Source organism: Dama dama, chromosome 19, assembly GCF_033118175.1.
Source record: "Dama dama isolate Ldn47 chromosome 19, ASM3311817v1, whole genome shotgun sequence".
Lineage (NCBI taxonomy): Eukaryota > Metazoa > Chordata > Mammalia > Artiodactyla > Cervidae > Dama > Dama dama.
Window position 1 is genome coordinate 72,443,517 of NC_083699.1, and position 12,410 is coordinate 72,455,926.

Sequence of the window (12,410 nt, forward strand, 5' to 3'; positions counted from 1 at the left end):
TCCTTTACCTCAGCTGGCCGTCCCCCGACTCATTAGGTAAAACACCCACCCCATAGCACCCTAATCAATCACCTAACGCCACTCTTCTAGCAGGGAGTTTCTTTGTTTTGAGGCTATAAAAATTGGCTGCTGACCCACAAAAGGGGGGCTCTGCCTGGTCTTTCAGGAGGCCGGCCCACTGTGCTGCAGCGCCCACAGTATCTCTGCTCTCTGTTCTTAATAAACTCACTCCCTTCTGCAATGCTCTGTTTCTGGAAATTCTTTCCCAAGCTGCGCACAGACCACGACAGTGACTACAGACAGCGCCTGCCTTGACCCCAAATACTCTAGAGCATCTTTTCTAAAGAGGAGGGCATCTGAGTAGACCAAGTGTAGTTATGAGAACCAGACCGTTTAACGGCAACACAAGGTCTTTACCCAGCTCCCAGCCCTCAGCGGACACACTGCGACCTCAGGTTCTCATCCTTCACCTTCTTAAAATGAACAGAAGAGGGCATTCTAGAGCCATGAAATCAGCAAAGCTATCCTAAACAGTACCTTCTTAAAAGTTCAGGAAAACAAATTTCATGTGCTGTCAAGTACCATACAAAGATTTTCTTTCAGACAAAATAAGAAACAAAATAACATTCCTACTGACAATAAACACAAACCATAAAGCCATGCTGACCAAAACAAAAAAACTATAATCTAATATCTTTAAGTTGATTAAGAGACATTAAGATAATGATGCAAGCAATGAAAAAGCATAAACCAGAATTAGAAAAACTCAAAAATTATGTCATAGAACTCAGGAAAGAATTGGGAATAAAAGGAAAAACATGTTTCAAAAATCCAGATGAAATCAGAAGACATGCAATTTAATAAATACAGCAGAGGAAAACTGAAGAAAGAGAACATTTCTTTAAAAAGTCAAAAACAAAGCAATGAGAGGAATTCAAGAAGAAGGATACACAGAGAAGGCATGCCAAGAAGGCCAGACAGACAGGAACAGGGCAGAGAGGACAAAGGCAGGGGACCAGGCATTTCTCCAAGCCAGCACTCCTGTTAAATTAAAGATGTACCTTAAACAAAACGCACTGCTGGATTTGATCTGCTTTTTGATCATTTTTTCAGGGCTTGCATACCTGTCTCAGAAGGCAGAGTTATCTATTGATTATTTTAGGATTACTCACATGATTTTTGCGTTATAGCATGGCTGATCTCATAAAAATGGTTAGCGAAATTTCTGACTTTTTCCATTCTTTAAAACAGTTTGCATACCTAATAAGGATTGTGGTTCCTCTCGGATATGTGGGGACATGCCAAGAGCAGGATGCCCAGCCACACGTGAGTACAGACTGAGTGCCGTTTCAGTCATTGCCATAGTCACCCAGACTTTCTACATCATATGTGGCAAATTTCTTGATTTACATTTTTCTAGAAAATTATCCATCTTGAAGATTTTCCAATTCTGTTGCATAAAGTTGTAAACATCTCAGAGGTTTTCTTTACTGTTTAACATTTTTTTGAAGTTTTATTGATTTATTTTTTTGACTTTTTATTTTGTATTAGAGTATAACAATGTTGTGATAGTTGCAGGTGCACAACAAAGGGACTCATCCATGCATATACAGGTATCTACTATCCTCAAAACTCCCCATCCAGGCTGCCACATAACTCTGAACAGGGTTCCCTGTGCTATAGGCAGAAGGGCCTTGTTGGTTTTCCATCTTAAATATAGCAGTGCATACATGTTGACTGAAAGTTTTAAGAGCTTCCACATCTTATATCTACTCCCTGGTCACCCAAGTTTTAAAGTTTTGTCTTTTCCCCCTGGACCAGAGTTGCTAACTGTTTTAAGTGTTTTATATTTCTTTACCAGCATTTATTACACTCAGCACCATGTTTTCACATTCTGCTGTGTTCACCTCTACCTTTAACTTAATTAATTTGCCCTACTTTGTCCTGAATTATTTTTTAATTCTTTGTTTTATTTAAATATTTCTGGTTTTCCAAAATTTTCTCCTAAGAACTGTTTTGACAGCATCCTTCATGTTTTGATGTTCAGTATTATCTCATTTTCCTTACTTTTTATACAATTCATGCTTTTATTTAAAAGCATCCTCAAATCTCCAGATTCCAAATAACAGAGTCTGGGCTGCTTTTGGTTGTCATTTTGTGGTTAATTTCCATTTTTATTGTACTTAATGATTTCTGCTGTTGAAAAATATGGTATTCTTTAAAATAAAATACATGGTGAATATATTTGTGAATGGTCTTGGTATGTTTGAAAAATAGGAAAAAAGGAGGGAGGGAAGGAAGCAAGAGAGGGAGGGAGGAAAGAAGGAAGGTATGTTTTGTGTCTGGTGCAGAGTTTGTCAGGAATGCTATTCAGGTTCATTGTGACCATATGCACTTTTTATCTTCCCGATTTTTCAATTAAAGTTTCCCATTACGGTACAAGACTTGTCCATTTCCTATTCTTAGAGGCTCTTCCTTCATAAAATTTACATCTATGTAATTATGTACATAAAAGTTCATGAATATCATATCTTCTTAGGGGATTACAACTTATCAAAATGATGTATCTTTGTCCCATTTAATGCTTTTCATCTTTTTCTTGAAAATAATGTTGCTTGGCCTGCTTTCCAGTGATTAGCATTTGCTTAGTCTCCTCCCAATACATTTTCTGTTTCTGTGTCATTTTAAAGACAATCTGAGTTTTGTTTTTTAATAGAGAAATTTCACATATACTTGAACTAATGCCTACAAGATGTCTGGCTTTAACACTTTGATTTCTGATTTGCTCTTTCTTCTCTACCTTTTGGTTGTTCCAGAGTTCTTCCTCTACAAGAGCTGAAGTTACAGAATCTGTGCCTATGCCTGGTGGCTCCTGGTAGACCATGTGTTCAAATGCACATTCATACACTATAGGCTTGAGCAGTATCTACATCTTCCCCCAGAAGAAGAACCGAAGTCTAAGAAACCTTCACTCTTCTCCTTCTCATCACCATAGGAAAGTGGAAAGTGAAAGTTACTTAGTCATGTCTGACTCTTTGCAACCCCATGGACTATACAGTCCATGGAATTCTCCAGGCCAGAATACTGGAGTGGGGTAGCCTTTCCCTTCTCCAGGGGGTCTTCCCAACCCAGGGATCGAACCCAGGTCTTCCGCATTGCAGGCAGATTCTTTACCAGCTGAGCCACAAGAGAAGCCCCAAAATACTGAGGTGGGTAGCCTATCCCTTCTCCAGCAGATCTTCCCGATCCAGGAATCAAAGTGGGGTATCCTGCATTGCAGGTAGATTTTTTACCAATGGAGCTATCACTATATAAATACATATATGTAAGATTTTTTTGGCTTGTAGGATGGAGACAAGATGGTGGAGTAGAAAGACATGAGTTCACTTCTTAGGAGAACACCAAATCACAAGTAACTGCTGAACAACCAGGGACAATAAACACTGGAAGCTACCAAAATTTTTCAACTATCACTTTAATTTGCAAACCAACAGGCATCAATGATTATTCAGAGTAGCTGTATGCTGCCCAGGATTCCTTCCTGCCATTGTCAGTGGGACCAAACGCCACCCTCTCTTAAGTTCTTAAGTTCTTAAGTTCTCTGTGGATGGCTGTCTCCCTTGTTTTGTCAGTCTTGGGGGTGAGGCTGGAAACCTCCGAGTCCTTGACTGTCTGACATGCATGCGCCCTTCCTTTGCCCTTCAACCTGGATTATGGCTGTGTCTCAAATTCCAGGTTTGGAATCTTTCCTCCTCAAGTACTTTGAAGATATTGATCCAATTAACTCTAAAATACTCGTGTGGCGTAGAGAATTTTATGTCAACTGATAGCGAGACCTTTGCTCCTCTTGCTGACCACTTTGGGGTTTCTCTTTGGTCCTATCCTAAAATTCCATCCCACTGCCTCCCAGTTCTTATAGTTTCTCTGCCCACCCCATCTCGGTCAACATTTTATCCCTGACATGCTCTGTGCCCTGACAGGCCTCTTCTGAGACGCGTTCATCACCCTCTCTCAATCTTCTCCACTCTCTCCTTTTCAGAATCCTCCTGACAACCATGCAAGTTTCTCAAACTCCCCATGGGCTCCCCCTCTTCTCTTACACACTCCACCTGTCAGCCCTTGAGACCTGCATCTGGAACAGCTCTGGGTGCTTTAGGCCTGCATTCTGGAATAATCCTTGGTTCATTTGTCCAATCACTAATTCCTTCTTCATTTCTGTCTGTCCTGCAATTTAAACCATCAAGATTTTTTCATTTTCATAACTTTTCTTTCCAAAATCTTTGCCTGTCTCTTTTGAAGGAGCTGTTTCTTTTATGAATACTCGTCTCCTCATGCCATTAGGTCTTCCCTGGAACATGTTCTTTCATTGCACTTGGTACTTCTCTCCCCTGCTCTGTGGTTCTCAAGTGTGTGACAGTTCTCGGCTCTGCCCACAGTCTGCTTTTGAGAGACATGACTCGCCTGCATGGATACTGGTTTTGCGAGTGTCCAAATTCGAACACTTAACTGCAGTAGGCTCGTCACACATCTCCTGTGATGTTTTCATTCACAAATATTATTTGCTTCTGTCTCTTGGTAATTAACCTGAAGTCTGAGCTTCTGACTTGGTGGCCCCTGTTTCCTGGGACAGCATGGACTCTGTGGTCTTAAACTCTGTCTTTGGAGGATTCTGGTAGGGGGGACAGTAGGTGAGTGTTCTGACCATCCTGTTCCAATCTGTGAGAGATGGATTTGTGCTCTGATTTTTGTCTTTTTACCCTACTTAGGGGCTGTTTCATAGCCAGTTGATTAAAAAAAGGTCCAGAAACACCCTTCTTAAGTTCTGGTTGATAAGTTAATGTCAATGGCCATGGCCTGGGGCCAATGTATGGCCTCCATCTGCTTCCAGCCTGGCCTTGGGAGGGCCTCACAGAGGCACAGGTCAAGTGGGCCTCGGGACGACCTGCCTGAGGTCCCAGTGCAGAGCAGGGAGGAGAGTGGGACTCACATGCAAGAGGCTGAACAGAGAGGGCCCTGCCCCAAGGTGACCGCCCAGCCCGAGGGCAGGCTCTGGAGCAGACAGACAGCCGGAAACGGCCACAGCCTCACTTCAGCAGCAGAAGCTAACCACGCAGCCACTCTGTATTTATGTAACTCTTACCCTGCAATTTCCCCGTTGTCTGTAATTACCCCATGTCACCACGTAACACTTGCCCTAGTTAAATGGTTGGCAGTTACCATAGAAACCAAGTACTGTTCTCTAACTGGAAAAGGCGGTTGTATTTTTTAAATATTTCTAAGTTATATTCTACTTTGATAGAGATCAATTTATAACTGCCACCAACTTGAAGAGAAAGTCAACCATGGTCACTGCCCGCCTTTGCTGCTCTCCCTTCAGGAAGGCCCCTTCCTGGTCTACCTGCGGAGTAGCCACATCAGCTCTGCGCCTGCACTCGGCTCCTTCTGTCCTCACTTGCTTCCTCCTCCCGCCTGGTGAGAGCCACAGCCCAGAGCCCCACAGTGCCACGCCTCTCCCCAGGTTGCCACTTCTTCTTACACCACAGATGGCGTGGAGCCTAGGGCCCCCCACCCTGCCCTTCCCTGGCCCAGAAAGGCCCCCAGAACATCCCTGCACCATGCCCATAGGCCGGAAGAAGTTCAACTGTAAGCTGGCCCACATGAGGGCGTCCTGTGTGTCACCAATGGGCGACCACTGGCGGTTCATGAGGACCACACGCATCTCACAGGATTTCCCCATCTTCTCAGCTCCCGGGTACCCTCTCAGCTTCCTGGGACAGACCTGCTGTCCAGCACGTCTGCAGCTGCTTCGTGACTTCGTGGCCCCTCAGCCCCCCTGCTGCCCTCACAGGTCCAGTCCTGTTTTCGCTCATTGACAACACTCCCCTGGGCTCCCCCTCACTCCCCCCTCCCAGCTGCAGCCAGTCATCAAAGCCCCTGTTCTCCTGCCCCACTCTTCCCCTCTCTTCTCCTCCACGTGCGCCCACTTTCCACCTTGTCTCTGCAGACCACCTGGGTGAAGCCCAGTTCTCCTCCCCCACCCGCAGTACGGATGGAGTCTGCTCGGCTCTAAAGGTTTACCTGGGACTCCACCCCGAGTAGAAGCTGCTATCTGGCCCCAGTGCCCCACCCTCCCACTGCTCCAGCCACACTGGCCCCCACCTGCTCTGCAGCCTCCTCTCCTACAACCTTCACACAGGCTGTTCCCTCTGCCTCCCCATCCATGACTTGCTCCCTCACCCTTACTTAAAATGTCACCTCAGTGAGGCAACCCTGACACTCCTGTGGATCCTTGACAGCCCCGATGGGGACGGCCCCAGTGGGGAGCACGAGCACTTGCTTGTTCCTCGCCCTCCCTTTCCCTACACACGGAGCGCGTCACCTCCAGGCTACTTAGGCTGTGTCTACCTCTGACGCTGTCTCTGGGAACAGAGCCCATCACTGTGTCTGCTGATGGATGTGACCCCTCCCAGAGCCAGACCGGGTACAGATAGCAGATCTGAGCTGTCTGCCCAGCGACTCTGCAGACTTCGGGACAGCAGCCCTACCCTCCCAGCCTCAGCTAAAATTGTTCCTGAAATCAGTTCTGATTCTGAAGCATCTCATCTCCTTCACTCTGCTCCTAGGCCAGTGACAGACTGGGCCATTCTCTCTGGCTCAGGAGGGGCAGCAGCACGCAGCCCGACCGCATCACGGCAGGAACCAATGTTCCTTCTCAGTTCTCTACAAACCACCCTGTTGAAGGAAATGAACACATAAAAAGCACATCTGAGAGGCTGTGAGCACCAGCAGGTGGGAGCCCACCCCCAACAGGGGCCTCTCACGTGCCTGGTGGCCAAGCCAGGTTACTGGGAGTCATAGCACAACTGAGAGTTAAGAACCTGGAGAGAAGTGGTCAAGCAAAGGGTCAACCAGAAGTGAGGACCAGGCCCGGCGTTGGGATGGGAGGGGAAGGTCAGATCCGGGCTGAGGTGGGTCAACCGACAGGCACTGAGGTTGGGCGCAGGCAGGGCACAGGTGGCAGAGCAGGCCGAGGGGAGGCGGGGGTCACAGGCGTCACTGGCTGGAACGGGGGGGCCGGGCGAGCAGGTCACCAGCGGGGGTAGATGAGAGTACCTGCGAGCGGCTCCTCCTCCCGGCCTGGGGACGCCTGTCCTGCCAGCCCGCCTGCTTCCCCGTGGGCAAGGACACTGTCCATCTACCAAAAAGCAAGGGAAAAATGTCACGTCACTCGATGAGCTCGGCATGCCCGAGATCCCGCTCAGCCCCGCTTGTTCCTGGTCATCCTCACGTGTGGAGGCTCATAACACCTTTATACGTGAAATTTATTTTGCATCCGTTAGCAATTGTTATAACAGAAATACATTTAAAAGCTGGCAACACACTTGAAGACTCAGAGGTGTCCAGGTGCTCTGGGCCCAGCCAAGTGCTGCATCCCCTTAATGGAGTAAAGTGTGGAGGAGGGGGCCCTGCCCTGGACGGGGTTACCCTCCCGAGGCTCCTCAGTGGATGCCGGCAGCAGGGAAACACTTCCAAAACGCTCTAAAACCGCAAGGTCCAGTCATTTTTCTAATCCTACCTAATGAAGAATGTTCCAGAAATACAGGCTGGGTTATGAAAGCGCAAAACGTCTTTACAAGGAAGAGACACTAACAATTTCTAAGCACTTGTTACTTCCCAGCGCTCTCACACCTGTTCTCTCACACACTCTGGCAGGGTGAGGGAGCAGTCATCATCACCACTTCACAGAGGAGCCTTGGGCTCAGAGGAGAGCTGCAGGGCTGGCGATGCCCACCGGAAGATTCTCGGTGACCTGGCCGGAGACCCTCCAAGGGCTCGGGCCGCTCTGGGATGCATGCACTCTCCTGGTGGGGGCGGGGATGCTCCCTCAGAGGGCACGGGTAAGGGTGGGGCTTGTGGCCTTCACAGCACTTCAAGTGACTGTGTTCTGTGTCCCGTTTCCGTAGGGACACCAATGATGCCAGAATACTCTCCACTCGCCGCGTTCCCCAGTGATGGCTGACTTACTTCATGGTTCAAGTTTCAATTATTAAATAATATTAACACATCATGAATTTGACATGACCTTGGCAATGCATATAGATTCCTTTATTAATGTAACTGTTAAAACTTTTCTTGGTCTTGGGTGGTTTTCATAACTCTTCAAAACTATAGATACTTAAATATAAAGAGTAAACATTTAAACAATGAAAAATAAGACCCTCTGGTAACATTTCTGAGCTCAGTCACTGTTAACACCGCCCGGTGGATCCATCCATCACATTCCACGCACATGGAAGGAACATGCGTGTCCATTATGCACCTGGCATGTGATTCTTTAATGCATCTTAGAACTTTTTGACTCAACACAATCAGAGGTACCTTGGCATGAGATGTGAAATACTGTACACTTTTAATTTCAGAGAAATTAACCAAAGTCATCTCCATATGGGTCTCTGCAAATTACATCCCCATCAAATTCCTGAGTGTTGTTTCTCTAGCCACTGCCAATGCAATTCACTCTCAAACACTCCAAACTCTGACAAATTGAAGGACAAAAGCTGTTACCACAGTTTAATTGTTGACACTTGAAAGCTGTAAACATCTTGAATGAGGCTGAGCTCTTCCTCATGTTTACCAAGTATCTGTACTGTGTGTGGGGCCTCATCCACTAAGCAGGACAGGCGATGACTCACAAGGATGAGTCAGGAGTGACCACAGTTACAACACCCCACTGCCCAGTGTGAGTCCTCATCAAGCTATTTTTGGCTGTTTTGCTAGTAACTCTGGATGATGCTCTTAAATCCCTGTGCACTGATTAGCTGGCCTGAAGCGCGTGAAGCGCATGACTGGCGCCCCTGTCCCCTCTGCACACCCTGCCTCTGCCTCCCTCCTGTCACTGCTGTGGACTCTGCTGCTGCCACCTAATGAACAAGGTCTGCAATACCAGATCCCCGACCCCGACAGCCCCCCACCTGGAACCCTGCTCCTCGGTCCCCACCAGCCTGTCTGTGGCCCTTCTCCCTGACTCCGCTGCACTGTCTGGAGTCTGGCTCCATTTTCAAGGAGCCCTGCCAGTGAGGGTGCATAAGCATCACTTCTCCCCAGGTCCTCACATGTCTGAAAATGGATTATTGAGAAAATTCTTCCCTAAAGATTTTGTATACTGTCTCTGGTGAAAATTGCCGTGGAAACATCCGGGGCCAGCCTGATTGCTCTCCCTTATACATGATATAAACATAAATAGCAAAACGCGTAGGAACTGAGAAAAGTACTTCATAAACGAAGAGGTCTAAATGGCCAACAAGCACATGAAAACGTGCTCAGTCTCATAGTGGTCAAAGGTGTGCAAACTAAAACCAGAAACAGATGCAAATACACAGACCTCCCTGGTGGCTCAGCTGGTAAAGAATCCGCCTGCAATGCAGGAGAACTGGGTTTGATCCCTGCGTTGGGAAAATTCCCCTGGAGAAGGGGAAGGCTACCCAATCCAGTATTCTTGGGCTTCCCTGATGGCTCAGTTGGTAAAGAATCCTCCTGCAATGCAGGAGACCTGGGTTCAATCCCTGGGTTGGGAAAATTCCCCTGGAGAAGGGAAAGGCAACCCACTCCAGTATTCTGGCCTGGAGAATTCCATGGACTGTATAGTCCATGGGGTAGCAAAGAGTCGGACACAACTGAGTGACTTTCACTTTCACTTCACATGCCCACTACACTGCCTTAATATAATGGTCTGGCAGTACCCTACCAGGTGCTGGAGAGGGCGAGGTGCACTGGGAACTTCTAAACACCAGTCACTTAGGCTACTATTTTCTTCTGAAAAATCCCTCTACTATATAGGAAAAAAACATGTATCCACTAATTAGAAAAGTTATGATGCATTCAATCCCAACCAAAGATAACCAAACATTTTTACAAGTAGTTTAAATTAACAGTGAAAACAAACTTATAAAAGAAATAAGCAGATGAGAAGTAAATAAGCAGAGTGTGCACTTGCACGAATGGGATGTAAGCAAGGCTGATGGTCTGAGCTGGGGAGGCGGGGCTTCCCAGGGAACCCTGTTGCAGGACAGTCCCTTTGGGAGGCACATCCTCATTTCTGCACTATTTTCTTCACAGACTTATAAACCTTTCTGAGGTTCACAGTTCTTTTGTACTCTTGAGTGCATTTACAGGTAGAGTTCCCGCACAGCCAAGCACATTAGGATCTAAGGATGGGTCCCAGCCTGGGGAAAACCCAGACACACAGAACCAGACCCAGAACCACGAGTTGGGAAGGTCTGTCTACATCCTCTCACAGAATGGACACACATAGGGTGCTGCTACTCATCTAGACATGTGCACAAGGACATTCCTGCCATGTCTTCTGGTTGTTGTTCAGTTGGTCAGTCGTGTCTTACTCTACAACCCCATGGACTGCAGCATGCCAGGCTTCCTTGTCCTTCACCATCTCCTGGAGCTTGCTCAAACTTATGTGCATCGAGTCGGTGATGCCATCCAACCATCTCATCCTCTGTCGCCGCCTTCTCCTCCTGCCCTCAATATTTCCTAGCATCAAGGTCTTTCCCAATGAGTTGGCTTTTTGCATCAAGTAGCCAAAGTATTGGAGCATCAGTTCCAGTACCAGTCCTTCCAATGAATATTCAGGGTTGATTTCCTTTAGGGTTGACTGGTTTGATCTCCTTGCTATAAAGGGACTCTCAAGACTCTTTTCCAGATCCACAATTCCAAAGTATCAGTTTTCCAGCACACAGCCTTCTTTATGGTCCAACTCTCACATCCATACAGGACTACTGGAAAAATCATAGCTTTGACCATATAGACCTTTGTTGGTAAAGTGATGTCTCTGCTTTTCAATGTGCTATTTAGGTTTCTCACAGCTTTTCTTCCAAGAAGCAAGCATCTTTTAATTTTGTGGCTGCAGTCACTATCCGCAGTGATTCTGCAGCCCAAGAAAATAAAACCTGTCACTGTTTTCACTTTTCCCCCTTCTATTTGTCATGAAATGATGAGACCAGATGCCATGATCTTAGTGTTTTGAATGCTGAGTTTTAAGCCAGCTTTTTTTACTCTCCTCTTTTACTTTCATCAAGAGGCTCTTTAGTTCTTCTTCGCTTTCTGCCACTAGAGTGGTATTATCTGCACATCTGAAGTTTTGGTGATATTTCCCCCAGCAATCTTGATTCCAGCTTATGCTTCATCCAGCCTGGCATCTTGCGTGATGTACTCTGCATATAAGTTAAATAAGCAAGGTGACAATACACAGCCTTGATGTACTCCTCTCCCAATTTTGAACCAGTCCATTGTTCCATGTCTGTTTCTAACCGCTGCTTCTTGATCTGCATACAAGTTTCTCAGAAGACAGATAAGGTGGTCTCGTAGTCTCATCTATTTAAGAATTTTCCAGTTTGTTGTAATCCACAAAATCAAAGGCTTTAATATGAAGTAGATTTTAAATGAAGCAGAAGTAGATTATTTTTTGGAATTCCCTTGCTTTTTCTATGATACAACAGATGTTGGCAACTTGATCCTGAGTCCTCTGCCTTTTCTAAATCCAGTTTGTACATCTGGTAGTTCTCAGTTCATACTGTTGGAGCCTAGCTTGAAGGATTTTTCTGGTGGAAATGGTTACATCAAGGAATTGGTGAATGTCCCTTTTTTGGAGCCATAGTGTTATAACACCACTCCTAATAGTTTGTTTACTTAATTTGGGGGTTAAAAAGTCATTGTAGAGAGGGGAAAAAGGATGCTGCTCTCTAAAAATTGGTGTAGTTTTAAGAAGCAGTGGGAAGAGGTGATTGCCTGAAACGTCATAGTGTGGTAGGGTCTGCATTTTGCTGCTATGAGTACAGACTTTGGGGCCTCAGTCAGCAAAGCAGAATGAGTGTATAAGCCAGGATGCGGCAATTCTGCTCAGGACACACACCCAGAATGGTGTGTGCATGCATTGGCCACGAGACACGCCAGATACTGCTCTGAGAGCAATGTGTGTGTGTGTGTGTGTGTGTGTGTGTGTGTGTGTGTGTGTGTGTGTGTGTGTTAATTGCTCAGTCATGTCTGACTCTTTGCGACCCAGTGGACTGTAGGCCACCAGGCTCCTCTGTCCATGGGATTCTCCAGGCAAGAATTCTGGAGTGGGTTGCCATACCCTTCTCCAGGGGATCTTCCCGACCCAGGGACTGAACCTTGGTCTCCTGCATGCAAGCAGATTCTTTACCATCTGAGCCACCAGGGAAGTCCCCTGAGAGCAATAGGCCATCTTTAATTCTGGTTGCTCTGAAGGTTTTCTTTGCTGTAGTTTTTAAGAGTCAAGCAATGATGCCCCTACATGAAAAATTAGCTTTGTTTGCTTGCTTCTTTATTTATTCATTTCAGGGTCAGCTGTTTCAGAATCAAGCATATCTTCCAACGCT

The 12,410-nt window shown here is 46.3% G+C and overlaps 1 protein-coding gene across 26 annotated transcripts in view; it reads right to left on the bottom strand.

The window, feature by feature from the left end:
* Positions 1–12,410, bottom strand: part of PCBP3 (poly(rC) binding protein 3) — a 217,056-nt gene that overhangs the window by 82,936 nt on the left and 121,710 nt on the right. For 2 of the 26 annotated variants that reach the window (XM_061167419.1, XM_061167418.1), the window contains one exon: positions 7,114–7,195. The exons of 23 other annotated variants lie outside the window; for them this stretch is intronic. The gene's annotated coding sequence lies outside the window, so the exon portion shown is untranslated. Of the gene's footprint in view, positions 1–6,878; positions 6,898–7,113; positions 7,196–12,410 lie in introns of those variants that run through there. One more of the 26 variants, XM_061167423.1, reaches the window with a different exon arrangement.